This window comes from Lepidochelys olivacea (genome assembly GCF_965140295.1).
Source record: "Lepidochelys olivacea isolate rLepOli2 genome assembly, chromosome: 1".
Classification (NCBI taxonomy): Eukaryota; Metazoa; Chordata; order Testudines; family Cheloniidae; genus Lepidochelys; species Lepidochelys olivacea.
Genome location: NC_140411.1, coordinates 13,754,375 through 13,770,308, shown reverse-complemented (window position 1 = coordinate 13,770,308; position 15,934 = coordinate 13,754,375).

Genomic DNA, 15,934 nt, shown 5'->3' with positions numbered 1-15,934 from the left:
GATAATCGATCAGGTAACCGAGGCCCATGAGCCGCCTCCTCTCGGGTGGGGGGGAAGCTTAGGTATGCATGTTGCAGCGCTACTGTCATGTGCTAGACATGATGTAGGATTTGGGGCCAGCAGCTCTGTCCTAGCCCAGCATGTGGCCCCTGGGCTGGCATCCCTTGCCCAGCCCTCCTGGGGTGTTATCCCATTGTTTACAGTAGGGTTAGTTCTGTTATGTATTGTCAGTCGCTCCGTTGATCTGTTTTGTACATCACATGCTCTGTTATTTATGAGGGCGGTGCGGGGACCTGCTTTTTAACCACGTTTGTACAAGCACCTCCCCCCCCCCGCAGCTGGCAGCGTCCCCGGCTGGGCCCGTGCCTTTTATTTATTGAAGATAATGTGGTTTTTTAAAGCCATCATTTTGTTTTTAGCCTCCTGGTTTATTTCTGTAAGTCAATAACTAAATAAATCCAATGTCAAGTGAAGGTGGGGCGTTAGGGGATTGGTTTGTTGGTCGAGCCTCTTTCTTCTCGGCCTGCGTTTGGGGAAGCGGGCGTATTTCACAGGCACTGCTGCACCATTGGCTTGCGTTGAGAGGAAGGATGGGCCGGGGGGGGGGGTAGGGCACCAGCCTAGGACTTGGGAGGCCTGCATTCAAGTCCCTGCTCTGCCACAAACCTCCTCTGTGACCATGGGAAAGTCACTTAGAAAGGGACGTAGGCGCCCAGCTCTAAGGGGCGGGTGCCACTGACCTTCTCAAAACCATCGTGCAGCTGCCACGTAACCGTAGAGGTGCCTACGTTTGCATCCGTCAGTATGTGCAAAGCTACCTCAAGGGCTGACGCTGCCCTCCAGCTAACGAGCTGCTTAGAGCCGTCGCTCAAGCCTCAGGCTTCCCACAGGCGGTGAGCCCACGCCCAGCTTACCAGGCATGCTGAGAGACATACAAAAGGCAGCGAGAGGGGAGCTGGGTGGGGGTGTGTGTGTGCCTAGGTCATTAGGGCAGTCCCCTAAGTTGTGAGAGACCTGGGCTCCAGTCCCTGGGCTGCCTGATTTAAGAACAAGACGAAGCGGACATGGCTTAGGCACCTTCTTCCCGAAGGGGTTCCCAGCTGAGAACCATAAATAACTGAAGATCGGGGCCTAGGCCCTACCTCTTTCCTTGGCATTTCACTCCTGGGGGCTGTATGCAGCTGCTTGCTCACTTCTGAGCCTGCTCCAGCACCTCACTCTCCCCAGGCATCAGCCAGGGAGCCTGGGGCTCTAGCTCAGGCCTGAGAATTGCACTGTGCAGCAGAGACCCCTAAGTACCTTTGAGGGTCAGGGCCTCTGCCTCAGTTGCCCAGCTGTACAATGAGGCTAATGGTATTGCCCTCTTGAGTACTATTAGGCTCATTGTACAGCTGGGCAACTGATGGGGGGGTGGGGGGGAGATAAATACCTTCGCTCAAGGGTGGGCAAACTGCGGGCAGCATCCGGCCCATCAGATCTTTTAATCTGGTCCTCAAGCTCCTGGCAGGGAGTGGGGTCGGGGGCTTGCCCCGCTCTGTATGGCTCCTGGAATCAGTGGCATGTGCCCCCTCCGACTCCTACGTGTAGGGGCAGCCAGGGGCACTGCACACTGCCCCTGCCCCAAGCGCCAGCTCTGCAGCTCCCATTGGCCAGAAGCTGCAGCCAATAGGAGCTGCAGGGGTGGTGCTTTCAGATGGGGGAGCATGCAGAGCTGCCTGGCCGGCGCCACGCCTCCCCTTAGGAGCTGCAGGGGGGACATGCTGTTGCTTCCAGCAGGTGATTGAGGTAAGCGCTGCCTGGAGCCTGCACCCCTGACTGCCTCCCGTGCCCCAGTCACTCAGTCCCAGCCCGGAGCACCTTCCTGCACCCCGACCCCCTCAGCCCCAATTTCGTGAGCATTCATGGCCCGCCATACAACTTCCATACCCAGATGTGGCCCTCAGGCCAAAAGGTTTGCCCATCCCTGCCTTAGCTTATGAGGGGCTCAGGTATTATGGTCAGAAATCACAGCTCGCCTTGGGGCTGCCGTGGGTCTATAGTCTAGGCCAGTGGCTGGCACTAGGCAAAGCCCCAGCTGGAGCCAAGGGGCTAGTGCTGGATGGCTGAGGGGCAAGGCTAAGCTTTCGATGGTGCAGTAGGCCCAGAGTCTTTGCTGCCGCACAGCATGTGTGTTCCTGCTGTGTGGGGATGTGAGGATTTTAAAGCTTCACAAGGAAGCTAATGACATTTACTAACAAAGCAGAGCGGCATTTTCCATCCTGCACGGAACCACCCAGCAGTTACCTGGAACAGGTTCTGGTCCTAGCTTTGGTGGTTGCATAAGTGCGTGCTGGGCCCTTTATGCTCAAGGATCACCAAGTGTTGGTACGTTAAGCCTTGTGGCCTCCCTGGGCCAATACTAAATATCATCCCTAGTTTACTGATAGAGAAGGCGACGGGCAGGGTGTTCTAGTCCTGCCCCTGCCTTGCCAATGCTCCTTGAGCACATCCCTTACAGCAGCCTCTCTGCCTCAGTTTCCCTAACAGCTCTGCCCCCACCTACATCCTCAGATACGTAGAAGACTTTAAAACACCAGCCCAAGCCCATCATTCTTGTTGCTCTCCCTGGGTCATCCAGAGCCAGACACCAATAAATAACCAGACTGGACAAAATCCTTAAGGGCAGGCCCAAGGACGAATCCTGCACTGGCCCAGAGCGATGGACTGAGGGAGCAAACGGAGCCCTTCATACACCTGAGCTAGAGTTCAGGCTGTGGCTTATTTATTTAGAACAGAGGCCTGGCGCTGTCCGACTCAGTTTCCCTGTCTGCGCACTGGGGAGAACCCATGCCTTTCTCCTATGACTTGCCCCTTGCCTTAAAGGAAGGTGTGATCCTAGCACAGAGTATCAACATCAGTAATGCAACGGGAAGTCCGGAAGCATCACCAGCCCAGCGCCTCCTTGGTAAAAAGCCTGGAGCGCTTCCTACTTGTTTCTCCGGCCGTGCCTGGCAGTGGCCCATGCAGCCCCAGTTGTTCTCCTCACGTTAGCGGGGGGGCGGGGGATGCAGCAAGCCCGCTTGCCTCAGAGAGGCTCAACACCTCTGAAAAAGCAGGTTAAAACATGCAGTCACGCACAGCAGTGTGGCAAGCCAAGCAGCCAGCGTGCGCAGTTAAAGGGAGAAGTGTAAAGCCAGGGGGGTGGGGAAGAATAAAAGACAGGCATGTTTAGTTCAAACCACCCACACGCTGAGTATATACTGGCAGCCTCTGAGCTGCCTTAACGGCCAGGGCCTATTTAATATACATGCACACACATAACGGCAGGACATGCTCGGTCTCTCATAGTCTCAGCTATTTATATATATATATGACTTAAGAGCGCTGGAGAAAGAGAGTCAAATATAAATAGTCTTTATATTCAGGAGCTAGAATACAATTTGTCTTAGTCGTGGACCATCACCATTTATCTTTCTATAATACCAGTTTCCAGCAAGGAATATCAGATTTTACACATGAGCCAAACCACAGATGCTTAGTAATGCAATCTGAGCCACAGTAAATAGTTCGCTCTTGTTCGTTCTTATTTAGCCAGCAGCTGACGCCTCCCGGCCTCATTGTAGCTACATATTATTTCTGTCGCCAGTAGGAGATTTAAAACTAGACTTAGCAGAGCATGAGTGACTGTCTGGCCTTGAAGGAGACAGCGCAGCCTGCCTGGCCTGGCCCCGCCCCCGGCCCCAAACGCCATTTGCGAGTTTTGGGGTTTGCTCCCCTCCCACAATTTTTGTCTATATTGGTTGCAGAGAAAAGCTTCCAATGCTGCCTGCCTGGGTCACCAACCACAAGTACTGGAAGGACAGTGCGGAGAGGTGTGAACCGCCCACAGTCATTGCAAACGAATGTTAATTCTGAACTCTAATGCTGTCACACTTGAGTGGCCAGCTTTGGTAATTATTTGAGCCTCAGGCCAGATAAATGATTTAATGTTTACGGGGAGAACAAAACCAGAAGCAAAAGAAACTTAGGTTTGTACCCTGTGGACAACGCCACCATCCGGCCTGTTACGCAGGGCATCATCTTCCACTCAGCCCTCTCTCTAGGGCCTCACCTCCAGGCTCTCTCTAGGTCTTGCAGCGTCTTTCTGCCAAACGTCTCCAAGGTACAACCTTTCCTAGCCCACCACACGGCTAAAACTCTCAGCCAGGCTCTCATCAGCTCACCTCCCAGTTACAGCAACGTCCTTCTCATTGGCCTTGATGAACACTCGCTGTGCTCACTCATAGCAATGCGAAAAGCTGCTGCAAAGATCATTCTCCTAGCCAGGCCCTTTTTTCCATGTCACCTCCTTCTTTGCAGCCCTCCACCTGCACACCCCCTCCATTCATGATCGTATCACACAAGCTGCTTGGCTTCAGTTTCAGGACCCTTCATAGTCAAGCCCTGCCCTACCTATCACCGCTCATTTGCTGTGGTGCTCTCAGTGTTCAGCTTTGATCAGCCCAGGATTTCAGCTTCCATGGCCCACTTGTTTCATTTTCAACCACTCGCCTTCGTGTTTCCTCCCATGCTGCCCCTCATGTATGGGAGCAGTGCCCTGTAAATAACAGCAACCCTCATTGCCCCCCTTCCCATCCCATCCTTCAAATTCTCCTTTGCTGTGAGGCCTTCAAAAAAAACCCTTCACAACTGTGCATAGCACACGCTGCCTGGGGCAGGGCAGACCCAGCCCCTCTGTGGCCTGAGCCCCATAAAACGTGCTTCCCAGGACACACCCCGCCTCCCCCCTGTGGCCAGGGGACCCAGAGCACACGCTGCCCGGGACAGACCCAGCACCTCTGTGGCCAAAAACCCAGAGCTCACGCTGCCCGGGGCAGATCCAGCCCCTTTGCGGCCGGGGACCCAGAACCCACGCTGTCTGGGGCAGACCCAGCCCCTTTGCGGCCGGGGACCCAGAACCCACGCTGCCCGGGGCAGACCCAGCCCCTCTGTGGCCGGGGACCCAGAACCCATGCTGCCCGGGGCAGACCCAGCCCCTCTGTGGCCGGGGACCCAGAATCACGCTGTCTGGGGCAGACCCAGGCCCTCTGTGCGTACAGTCGCCTGCCCTGTGTAGGGAGAGTACTTTGGCCTGGAAGGGTTTGGAGCCAGCACAGGCCCGGCAGGAACCCCGCCTGCTGCCCTGTTACCAAGCCCTCCCCTGCAGCACGCTGCTGCAGCCACTCGATGGCATCAGCACCGCATTGTTCAGCAGGGAATGGCCTGCGTGAAGGCGGCTGGGAGGGGTGTCGCAGCCCAGACACTGCACCAGTGCAGACTCGCCGGAGAATTCCTCAGTGCCAACAATCTGCCCCGAGCATTCACGCCAGGGCTCAAGGCACTGTCATTTACAGCCCCACCCCAAAATGAATCCAGCTCTCAGTGTGGTCAATGCTTGTGCTTTGCTCCCAAGTAGGGTGACCAGATGTCCCGATTTTATAGGCACAGGCCCGATTTTTCGGTCTTTGTAGGCTCCTATTATCCCCTACCCCCGTCCCAATTTTTGGGTCTTTTTCTTATGTAGGTTCCTATTACTCCCCACCCCCGTCCCGATTTTTCACACGTGCTGTCTGGTCACCCTACCCCCAAGTCTCATGTTATTTGGCGGTTTTTCTTAAAGCCCCCAGCCCCTGCGTTCTGTGACTATGTGAGCCGCTCAGCTGTCGTTCGTTAAAGCGTCAGTTACTCGCCCTTGCCCCCTGCCCGAGTGCGTCTGGAAGGTGTGACCCATAGAAGGCAAAGAAAAAGACACCAGAAATGTAGCAGTCTTTCTAACGCTCATTTTTTAAGCCAATCTCAGGATCTGGGGTGGGCGCGTGAGGCCTGATTTTGGGGGCGGCTGGTACAGAGCGCGGCACCCGGCAGCTCCGCCGCAGCACCTCTCGCCTGTCACCAGAGCCACAAAACGATTTCGGCTCCTGAACGTTCGGCGTCCAAACATCTTTGAGGCTCTGGGCCTCACCCTCTCGGCCACCTGCAGAGGCAACATTACATACACAACCCCTCTGATGAAATGTGGGGCGCGCCTCGACCCTGTGCGGGGCGGAGGTGGTGGGGAGGGGGCAGAGCAGGGCAGCCTGTGCATTCTGCCCAGGGCATCTCTGCTGAGCTTGCCAGTCGCACGGGGAGCAGAGTCTGGAGGCAGGAGGCAGCCTGCGGGTTGCACAGTCCTCTCTGGGGGTGTAACCGTGGCTCTGGAGAGGACAGTGGGTAGCCAGGCCCCTCAGGGAGGGACTCTTGGCCAAGCCAACGGAGGTTTCTTTAGGGGGGCACGCTAGCTTTGCCAAGGGGCCCTGGCTAGGGCAGTACTGCTATGCCCCCTCCCTCCCTCCCTTCCCCCCTCTCCCCAGCAGAGCGCGTCACAGCCATTCACAGCTTCACCCTCCCCATCCCCCTGCTCGGCAGGGCTGTGCTCTCACGCAGGCTTTACTCAGAGCAGCTCGGCGATTTGCCCAAGGTCACCCGGGGACTCGGTGGCAGAGTAGGGAATGGAACTGGGGGCTCCTGTGCTGTGTCCCCGGCCACGGCCATACCCACTAGCCTGTCCTTCTTATGAGGGGCGTGGTGCTTTCCCAGAGCTGCCCAGCCAACATAGTGGGCCAGTCTGATGCCTGGTGTAACCCAGTTAAAGTCACTGGAGCGACACCAGGGTCACCTCTGGCCTGACGTCCCCTTGGGGCTGAACTTTTGGGGGCGAGGTCCCCAGCAGACAGCAACGTTCACACAGCACAAGACAAGGGCTGAGCGTGACTACAGCTTGGCCTCATGATGCACAAAGGAGTTGGCGACTTGGATCAGCCCCCGCGGTCCATCCAACCCAGTGTCCTGGCTGTGCCAGTGGCTGGCACCCGGTGCTGCAGAGGGAGGTGTTAGAACCCTGCAGTAGCAGACAGCAGACAGAGGAGAGGAAAGTGATCAGGAACAGTCAGCATGGATTCACCAAGGGCAAGTCATGCCTGACTAATCTAATTGCCTTAGATGACGAGATAACTGGCTCTGTGGATGAGGGGAAAGCAGTGGACGCGTTGTTCCTTGACCTTAGCAAAGCTTTTGACACAGTCTCCCATAGTATTCTTGCCAGTAAGTTAAAGAAGTATGGGCTGGATGAATGCACGATAAGGTGGACAGAAAGCTGGCTAGATTGTCGGGCTCAACGGGTAGTGATCAATGGCTCCATGTCTAGTTGGCAGCCGGTATCAAGTGGAGTGCCCCAAGGGTCGGTCCTTGGGCCAGTTTTGTTCAATAGCTTCCTTAATGCTCTGGCGGTTGGATATTAGGAAAAACTTTTTCACTAGGAGAGTGGTGAAACACTGTAGTGGGTTACTTAGGGAGGTGGTGGAATTTCCTTCCTTAGAAGTTTTTAAGGTCAGGCTTGACAAAGCCCTGGCTGGGATGATTTATTTGGGGATCAGTCCTGCTTTGAGCAGGGGGTTGGACTAGATACCTCCTGAGGTCCCTTCCAACCCTGATAGTCTATGATTCTATAACGCACGCCGAGTTATCAATAATCCTCCCCCTCACCCCACGTCACCTTTCCATGCAGCAGGGCCTGCGCTGGTAAGGGACACTTAACCTTTGGCTGCCATGGGACACTAACACCCCCCCCACCTCCCACCCCCATGTGGCTGCCTTAATGCAATCCCTAGTGCAGACACAATTCGCACCATTCCCACCCCCTTGCCAGGGCAAGCTGCACTAGTGACAGTCAGGTTCACAACAGGGGTTTGCAGCAGGGCAGCTGTGGGTGTGAGCAAAGTGCAAATGCGTCCTCCACACACTGCATGATAAGTGGGCTTGGTTTGTGGCGCCTGGGAGGGCAGAGCTGGCCCATGAGCGAGTTAGATGCCGGGGGGGGGGGTTGTTATTAAAAGAACAAGACATAGGGAAGGGAGTTGGGCTCATTGTGATTGCTCAGGCTGCCATTTGCCCCATGCAACACCTGCCAGGCAACAAAGAGTTAATGAGCTGCAGCCATTCCCTGCTGTGGTCCAGATGCTGCACCAAACTCCCCCCCATCTGGCTCCAGCTCTGCTCAACCCTCCAGCAGCAGGGCCTGTCACGGGGGCGAGGGGGGGACCTCGTGAGGCCTTGCTGTCTTTGGCTACTCCTTCGCTGTCCGTGCCCTGCCTGGCTGCTCAGACCATTACCGGGGAGCCAGGTCACAGGCAAGGAGTGAGCGGCATGGGGTGGCATCTGTACCATCGCATCGGGCCAGCCCCACAGCGAAGCCAGCAGGGCAGGATTTGTGCCGGTCAGTACCGGGCTTACAATGGCACCGGGCCCATGCTGGGCAGGTGCCCATTACGGACCTGTCTAACGCAGCCATACGGCCAGGTCTGGCCCCTTGCCTTGGTCATTAGGGCAGGCCCCTAAGTGGTGGGAGACCTGGGCTCTCCCACCTGTAGGGTGCCCATTGCCCAGCACCCAGGCTCTGCCATGCAGGCTGGGCAGGGCTGCCGGCTGCGAGGCCAGTGGGCGCGGCCGGGCAGGTTCTCGGCGGATCGTGTCCCAGGGTCTTCCCTGCACCCCAAAGCAGCTCCAGCTCTGAGCAGTTTCTGCTGCCCACCACATGTGGGGCCCTGCGCCTGCTTGCCCCCCCGGGGCCGAGCCACGTGGGGCCAATGCAGAGGCTGGTCTTGGCCAGTGGGGGCGAGGGCCAGTGCGGGGGGCTTGGCTGGGCCCTGCCAGGCAAGTGGGTCCTGAGGGAGCTTGGCCTGCACAGGTCCCGCTTTTCTCTGGCCTGGCTGATCACGCCGTTCCCGAGAGGCCAAAGCAATCCCAGCTCAGCCCCCAGTGGGCTGGTGAGTTTGGGTGCGGGGGTCTCTGAGGGAGGCTGCGGGGGGGTGCTGGGCAGGGGTTGGAGGCAGGTTGTGTGTTTTGGGGTGCTGGGCAGTGGGGGAGGGCCGGGGGGAGTGCAGAGGCAGTCTGTGGGTGTTGGGCAGTGGGGATCTGCGGGGGGGTGCTGGGTACTTGTGGGGGAGGGGCTGTAGGAGGCATTGGGGCAGGTTGCTGGGGTTCAGGGAGCTGTGCAGTTGTGTGCGGGGTGGGCACAGGGGTCTGTGGGGGGATCTTTTGGAGGGGGATGGGCATAGTGAGTCCGGAGGGAAAGGGGCAGTGTGGCATGTCACGTGGCACAAGCCCACCCCCGAGGGGAAGGGGCACACTGGCAGAGCAGGGCCAAGCGGGCCCGGGTGTATCTGATGGCTGTCAGTCTGTAAACAGTGCCCTCCTCCCGGGCTGGGCGGAGTGGGGCTGCCCCCACCGTGCCATGCCCATTGCCCCCAGCTGGTCCCTCACTCTGGGAACCCCCCACGCCATGCCACATTGCCCCCACGGGGGCCCACAAAAGATTAATCTGGCCCTGGTGCCGTAATGCTCCTGCAAGGAGCCCTTTGCACTGCAGGGGCCTGTGGTGTCTCGGGCCTAGGAAAGCCCAGCAGAAGACAGCCTCTCGCCCCGCAGGTACCACACATGCATTGCTGGGCCCCACGCTGTCTGCTCACGCTGCATTGGGGCCAGGCTGCTTCCTCTGCTCCCTGCTCAGACCACAGCAGAGCCCCCGCTGACACCGGCATGCACGGGCCCCTGCCTCACCTCCGCGCTGACAGCAGCCCAGCGAGGAGCTGGGCGCGCCAGGGTCAGGCAGGTGAGCGGCCCTTTAGTGGTGGCTCGTTTCTGACTTTCTTTGGCTAGTTAATCCTGCCACACAAGGGTATGAGGAAGGGCAGCGTCAGGGCCAAGCCAGCCCATGACAAAGGCCCCCCAGGATGCCTGCCCCCGCCCCCTGTGTGAATTTAGTGCTGGCGAAAGAGACGCAGCCCTTGGAGCCCAGAGGCATGGTTATCTGCAGGGCTGGTACAGCATGAAAAGCCGCAGGCTGAGCTCCCCCACCCCCGCTGCCTTTTGCAGAACATCCCTATTCCAACGGCCTGGCAGATCTGAAGCAAGGGGCATAAGCATAGCCCTCAGCCCATTGCTTTCACTCCTTCGCAGGACCGCCTGGAGCTGCACCTGCGAACTGGCTCCCTGGGCCTCGCCCCTGTGCCAGCTTCCAGGCTCAACGCCCCCGGACTCAGGGCAAAATGAAGGAAATGTGAGGAATCCACAATGGTCCGCAAGCTGCGGTTGTCTTAGCGACTGTGATACTGACATGCGGCCGCCAGGTGGAGCCCTCCAATGCTTAGTTGCCTCGTTGGTGTGTGTCAGAGGGCTGGGAGCAGGAGGTTGCATTGCAGAGCACAGGGCTGTGTTTCCTTCCTACGCCAGCCATGGCTCTTTGATAGTTATAGCCACTTCCCAGCTGCAGTGGGCTCGCTGCCTGGAGCTCCCGCTCCGGCGGGGTGGGATGGGGTGGAAGCTGGTTTGTGAAGGGTGTAGCAGGCTCACTGTTGTTTGGAGGGCAGGGCCTTGGCTCTGTCTGGTGCCTGGTATGGGGCCAAGCACATGGCCATTGATTAGAAAATAACGGTTACAGTAGCACACACAGAGCCCTCTCTCTCTGCATTCCCCCATCCACCCCCTGTCTCTCTCCTGTGTTCACCTCCCCTCCATTTCTCTCCCCAGCTGGTCCTCCTAGGATGGGGGCCCCAGCACGGTTCCAAGAGTGGGGTGAGATTACTGTGGCAGGTGTCACCTTTCAGCGGCTGTTGAGAGGCTGCTCCCTTCACACCCTCTCCCTGAAATTGCAGCCTTTGTCCCACATTCACCAGCCAACACCAAATTTCAATAGCTGAGGTAAGGAACCTGGATCCCAGGATGTTTCCCCAGCAACGAGGGGCCAAAGAGCAGCTGAAAAAGGATAAAACCAGGTGATAAGAAAATTGCCACTACCAGATCCCAATAGATGCCCGCTAGCCTGGGATTAATGCCAAGAACTCAGATCTCAGAAGCAGCATGGCAGGGGAGACTTCCCGTTGAGATACTTTACCAGGTGGGTATTTAAGCCGGCAGAGGTAAAAAAGAAACGCCCGGCTTGTTGCACAATCAGGTGTGCCCTTGGCGGTTTTGTGCTTTTGTGTTTACTTGTGTGTGCATTTAGATCCAGGTTGTCACCCTTTGGGTGGCAGTGGGGGTGGGTTACACCACAGGAACTGTGATGCAGGAACACGGGTGCTGCTCCGCTCCAGAGCCACTGAATACCTGCTTCTTGGGTCATTCTGCTGCTGTAGCTCAAGGCAATTAATCTATTCTGGCAGCTCCTCTGCACTAATAAGGACTCAGTCCAAGCTCAGATGAAATTGTCTTGGCTGCATGTTGTGAAAAGTGGCCCTTCCCCATGACTTTTGCTGTCACATGTAGCTGCTGAGAAGTGTTTTCTTAGCTAAATTTCCTCTTTCAGGCCTGCTGTCTTAGGCTCTCCCATTACAATGGGCAAATGACCGAGCAAGCAGTTACTCTGCAAGCAGTTACTAAACATGCCCACAATTAAACATGAAAAGGAGAGATTTAAGCATTTATACCGGTGCTACTCAGTCATTTCAGTAGGGCAGCATTGGTGTAACTGGGGCAGAATCTGGTCAAAGCTGGAGTTGGTAGATACTTGGTCCCGCACACAGCTGGAGTGCATTAGGAATTGACGGCCAAGTGTCACAAGTAATTATGAGTTCTGTGGCACGTTGTAGACTAACAGACGTATTGGAGCATAAGCTTTCGTGGGTGCATGCATGCATCCGACGAAGTGGGTATTCACCCATGAAAGCTTATGCGCCAATATGTCTGTTAGTCTATAAGGTGCCACAGGACTCTTTGCCACTTTTACAGATCCAGACTAACACGGCTACCCCTCTGATAAGTAATTATGAGTATCCAGTATAAACACACTCCAAGTCTATTCCCCACATGGTAGTCCTCCTTGAGGGATTAGCTGCATTTCTGCTGGAGTTCTTAGGAACCCCCATGGCCCCTAAATTATAGCAGACACCATCTTCCCCAGATAAGGAAGAATGGACAATTCTCCTTCAGAGCCCATCAAAGGACACACACATTTTTTGGAAGACACCATGGGTGAGCAATGCAGACAGTCCTAACTCTGAGGCTCTGGAGCTGTAGAGGAACATAGGACTGGAAGGTACCTCATCAAATTCAGTCCCCTACTATCACAGGTAACCCCGTCATGTAAACCCGTTCATAAACTGATCAACGTCCATCTTAACTCTAGGACGGTTGCTCGCCCCACTGCTCCTATTGGGAGGCTGCTCCAGACCCTCACTCCTCTGATGGTTAGAAACCTTCTTCTAATTTCCAACCCGACATCATTCAGGACCAGTTTATCCCCATTTGTTCTTGTGCCAACATTGTCCTTTAGCTTCAATAGCTCTTCTCCCTCCCTGGTGTTCGCTCCCCTCGTATGTTGACAGAGAGCAATCAGGTCCCCCCTCAGCCTTCGTTTTGCTAGGCTGCCCATGCCAAGATTTCTGAGTCTCCTCTAGTAAGACAGGTTCTCCATTCCTCGAATCATCCAAGCAGCCCTTCTCTGCACCTGTTCCAGCTTGAGTTCGCCTTTCCTGACCACGGATGCCCAGAACTGCACACACTGTTCCAGACTAGGTCTCACCAGTGCGTGGTACAACAGTATCGAAGCTTGTCTGTCTCTATTGGAAATGCCTTGCCTGATACATCCTTGGGTCACATTTCCCTTTTTCAAGGCCACATGGGTGGAGGGCACTAATGAAATGTGCTGAGGACACAAAGTTGGGAGGCCTTGTCAGTACAGAGACCGAGCTGCTTGTCGCCACGCTCCAGCCTAGTAGTTCTCCTGTCAGCACCACTTGTTGTCAAAAAACCTAACGGGATGTTGGGAATCATTGAGAAAGGGATAGAGAATAAGACAGAAAATATCATATTGCCTCTATATAAATCCATGGTACGCCCACATCTTAAATACTGCGTGCAGATGTGGTCGCCCCATCTCAAAAAGATGGTGTCCCTAGCCTCTGTTTGCTAGAAGCTGGGAATGGGCGATGGGATGGATCACTTGATGTTCACCTGTTCTGTTCATTCCCTCTGGGGCACCTGGCATTGGCCACTGTTGGAAGACACGATACTGGGCTAGATACCTTTGGTCTGACTCAGTATGACCGTTCTTATGTCATCGCCCCTTTAGTCTTGGGCTTCAGCCCCCTACCCCCGAGGCTTGAGGCTTTGGGCTTCATCCCTCCACGGCTCAGAGGGCAGACCTGTAAGGTTTGGGGTTTCAGCTTTGCGGGATGTGGGAGTTTGGGCTCCAGTCCCACTAGGGGCGCAGGGCTCTGGGCTTCAGCCCAGCGTGGGTCTAAAACATGTAAATTAGCTTTGTGGGGCCCTAGGCAATTGCCCTGCTTCCTACCCCCTAACACTGGCCCTGTTTGCAATCCCTCTAAACCCCTGCCGTGACTCCCAGGTTGAGAAACAGTCATAGATGACCTGATTGCAGAGGTCAGCCTTGGTTTGTGTGATCATGAGCTCGTTCAGTTTAAACTAAATGGAAGGAAAACCAAAACTATGTCTGCAACTAGGGTCCTTCATATCAGAAGGTCAAACTTTAAAATATTAAGGGAATTAGGTAGGGAAGTGGACTGGACTGAAGAACTCAAGGATCTGAATGTGGAGAAGGCTTGGAATTACTTTAAGTCAAAGTTCCAGAAATGGTCTGAAGCCTGCATCCCAAGGCAAGGGGAAAACATTTGTGGAGAAAGGTTGCAGACCAAACTGGACGAATAAGTATCTCAAACAAGTTATTAACAGAAAGAAGAAACCTACAAGGAATGGAAGATGGGAAGGATCAGCAAGGAGAGCGACCTCTTGGAGGTCAGAAAATGTACGGGAAAAATGAGAATTGCCAAAAGCGAAGCAGAGCTGGACCTTGCAAGGAAGATTAAACCCAATAGTAAAAGTTTCTTTAGCCATATAAACGAAAAGAAACCAAGGAAAGAAGAAGTGGGACCATTAAGCACTGAGGATGGGCTGGAGATTAAAGATAATCTAGGCATGGCCCAACACGTAAACAAATACTTTGTTTCAGTTTTTAATAAGGGTAATGAGGAGCTCAGGGGTAGTGCCAGGGTGGCTAATGGAGAAATTAGGATATGGCAGTAGAAATGATCACATCTGAGGTGAAAGCTAAACTAAAGCAGCTTACCGGAACCAAATCAGGAGGCCTGGATAATTACCATCCAGGAATATTGAAGGAACTAGCACATGAAATTGCAAGCCCAATAGCAAGGATTTTTAATGAATCCATAAACTTGGGGGTCATACCCTATGACTGGAGAATTGCTAACAGAGTACCTGTTTTTAATAAAGAAATAAAAGTGATCCAGGAAACTACAGGCCCTAAAGTGTTTGCAAGGTCTTGGAACAAATTTTGGAACAGAAAGTAGTTAAGGCTATAGAGGTAATCGGTAATTGGGATAAAATACAACATGGTTTTGTAAGAGATAGATTGTGCCAGGCCCACCTGATCTCCTTCTCTGAGAAGATAACTGATTAGACAAAGGAAATGCAGTAGATCGAATCTACCTGGATCTCAGTAAGGCAACTGATGCAGTTCCACATGGGAAATTATTAGTTAAATTGAAAAAGATGGGGATTTATATGAAAACTGAGAGCTCGATAAGGAACTGGTTAAAGGGGAGACTACAATGCGTCATGCTGAAAGGTGAACTGTCAGGCTGGAGGGAAGTTCCTAGAGAATCATAGAATCATAGAATATCAGGGTTGGAAGGGACCTCAGGAGGTCATCTAGTCCAACCCCCTGCTCAAAGCAGGACCAATCCCCAATTAAATCATCCCAGCCAGGGCTTTGTCAAGCCTGACCTTAAAAACTTCTAAGGAAGGAGATTCTACCACCTCCCTAGGTAACACATTCCAGTGCTTCACCACCCTCTTCATGAAAAAGATTTTCTTAATATCCAACCTAAACCTCCCCCACTGCAACTTGAGACCATTACTCCTTGTCCTGTCCTCTTCTACCACTGAGAATAGTCTAGAACCATCCTCTCTGGAACCACCTCTCAGGTAGTTGAAAGCAGCTATCAAATCCCCCCTCATTCTTCTCTTCTGCAGGCTAAACAATCCCAGTTCCCTCAGCCTCTCCTCATAAGTCATGTGTTCCAGACCCCTAATTATTTTTGTTGCCCTTCGCTGGACTCTCTCCAATTTATCTACATCCTTCTTGTAGTGTGGGGCCCAAAACTGGACATAGTACTCCAGATGAGGCCTCACCAATGTCAAATAGAGGGGAACGATCATGTCCCTCGATCTGCTCGCTATGCCCCTACTTATACATCCCAAAATGCCATTGGCCTTCTTGGCAACAAGGGCACACTGCTGACTCATATCCAGCTTCTCGTCCACTGTCACCCCTAGGTCCTTTTCCGCAGAACTGCTGCCTAGCCATTCGGTCCCTAGTCTGTAGCTGTGCATTGGGTTCTTCCGTCCTAAGTGCAGGACCCTGCACTTATCCTTATTGAACCTCATCAGATTTCTTTTGGCCCAATCCTCCAATTTGTCTAGGTCCCTCTGTATCCTATCCCTGCCCTCCAGCATATCTACCACTCCTCCCAGTTTAGTATCATCCGCAAATTTGCTGAGAGTGCAATCCACACTCCTTAATAGTAAGTCTTTGGACCAATCTTATTTAATATGTTCAATAATGACCTTGGCACAAAAAGTGGGAGTGTACCAATGCAACTGCAGATGACACAAAGTTGGGAGGTATTGCCAATATTGAGGAGGACCGGAATATCATACAAGAACTCCTTGAAAACTGGAGTAATAGAAATAGGATGAAATGTAATAGCGCAAAGTCATTAGCACTTGGGATCTGCTACAGTCCCCCTGGATCTGGTTTGGATATGGAGAGACACCTCTTTAATATTTTTAATGAAATAAATATGACTGGGAGTTGTATGATTATGGGAGAATTTAATTTCCAAGG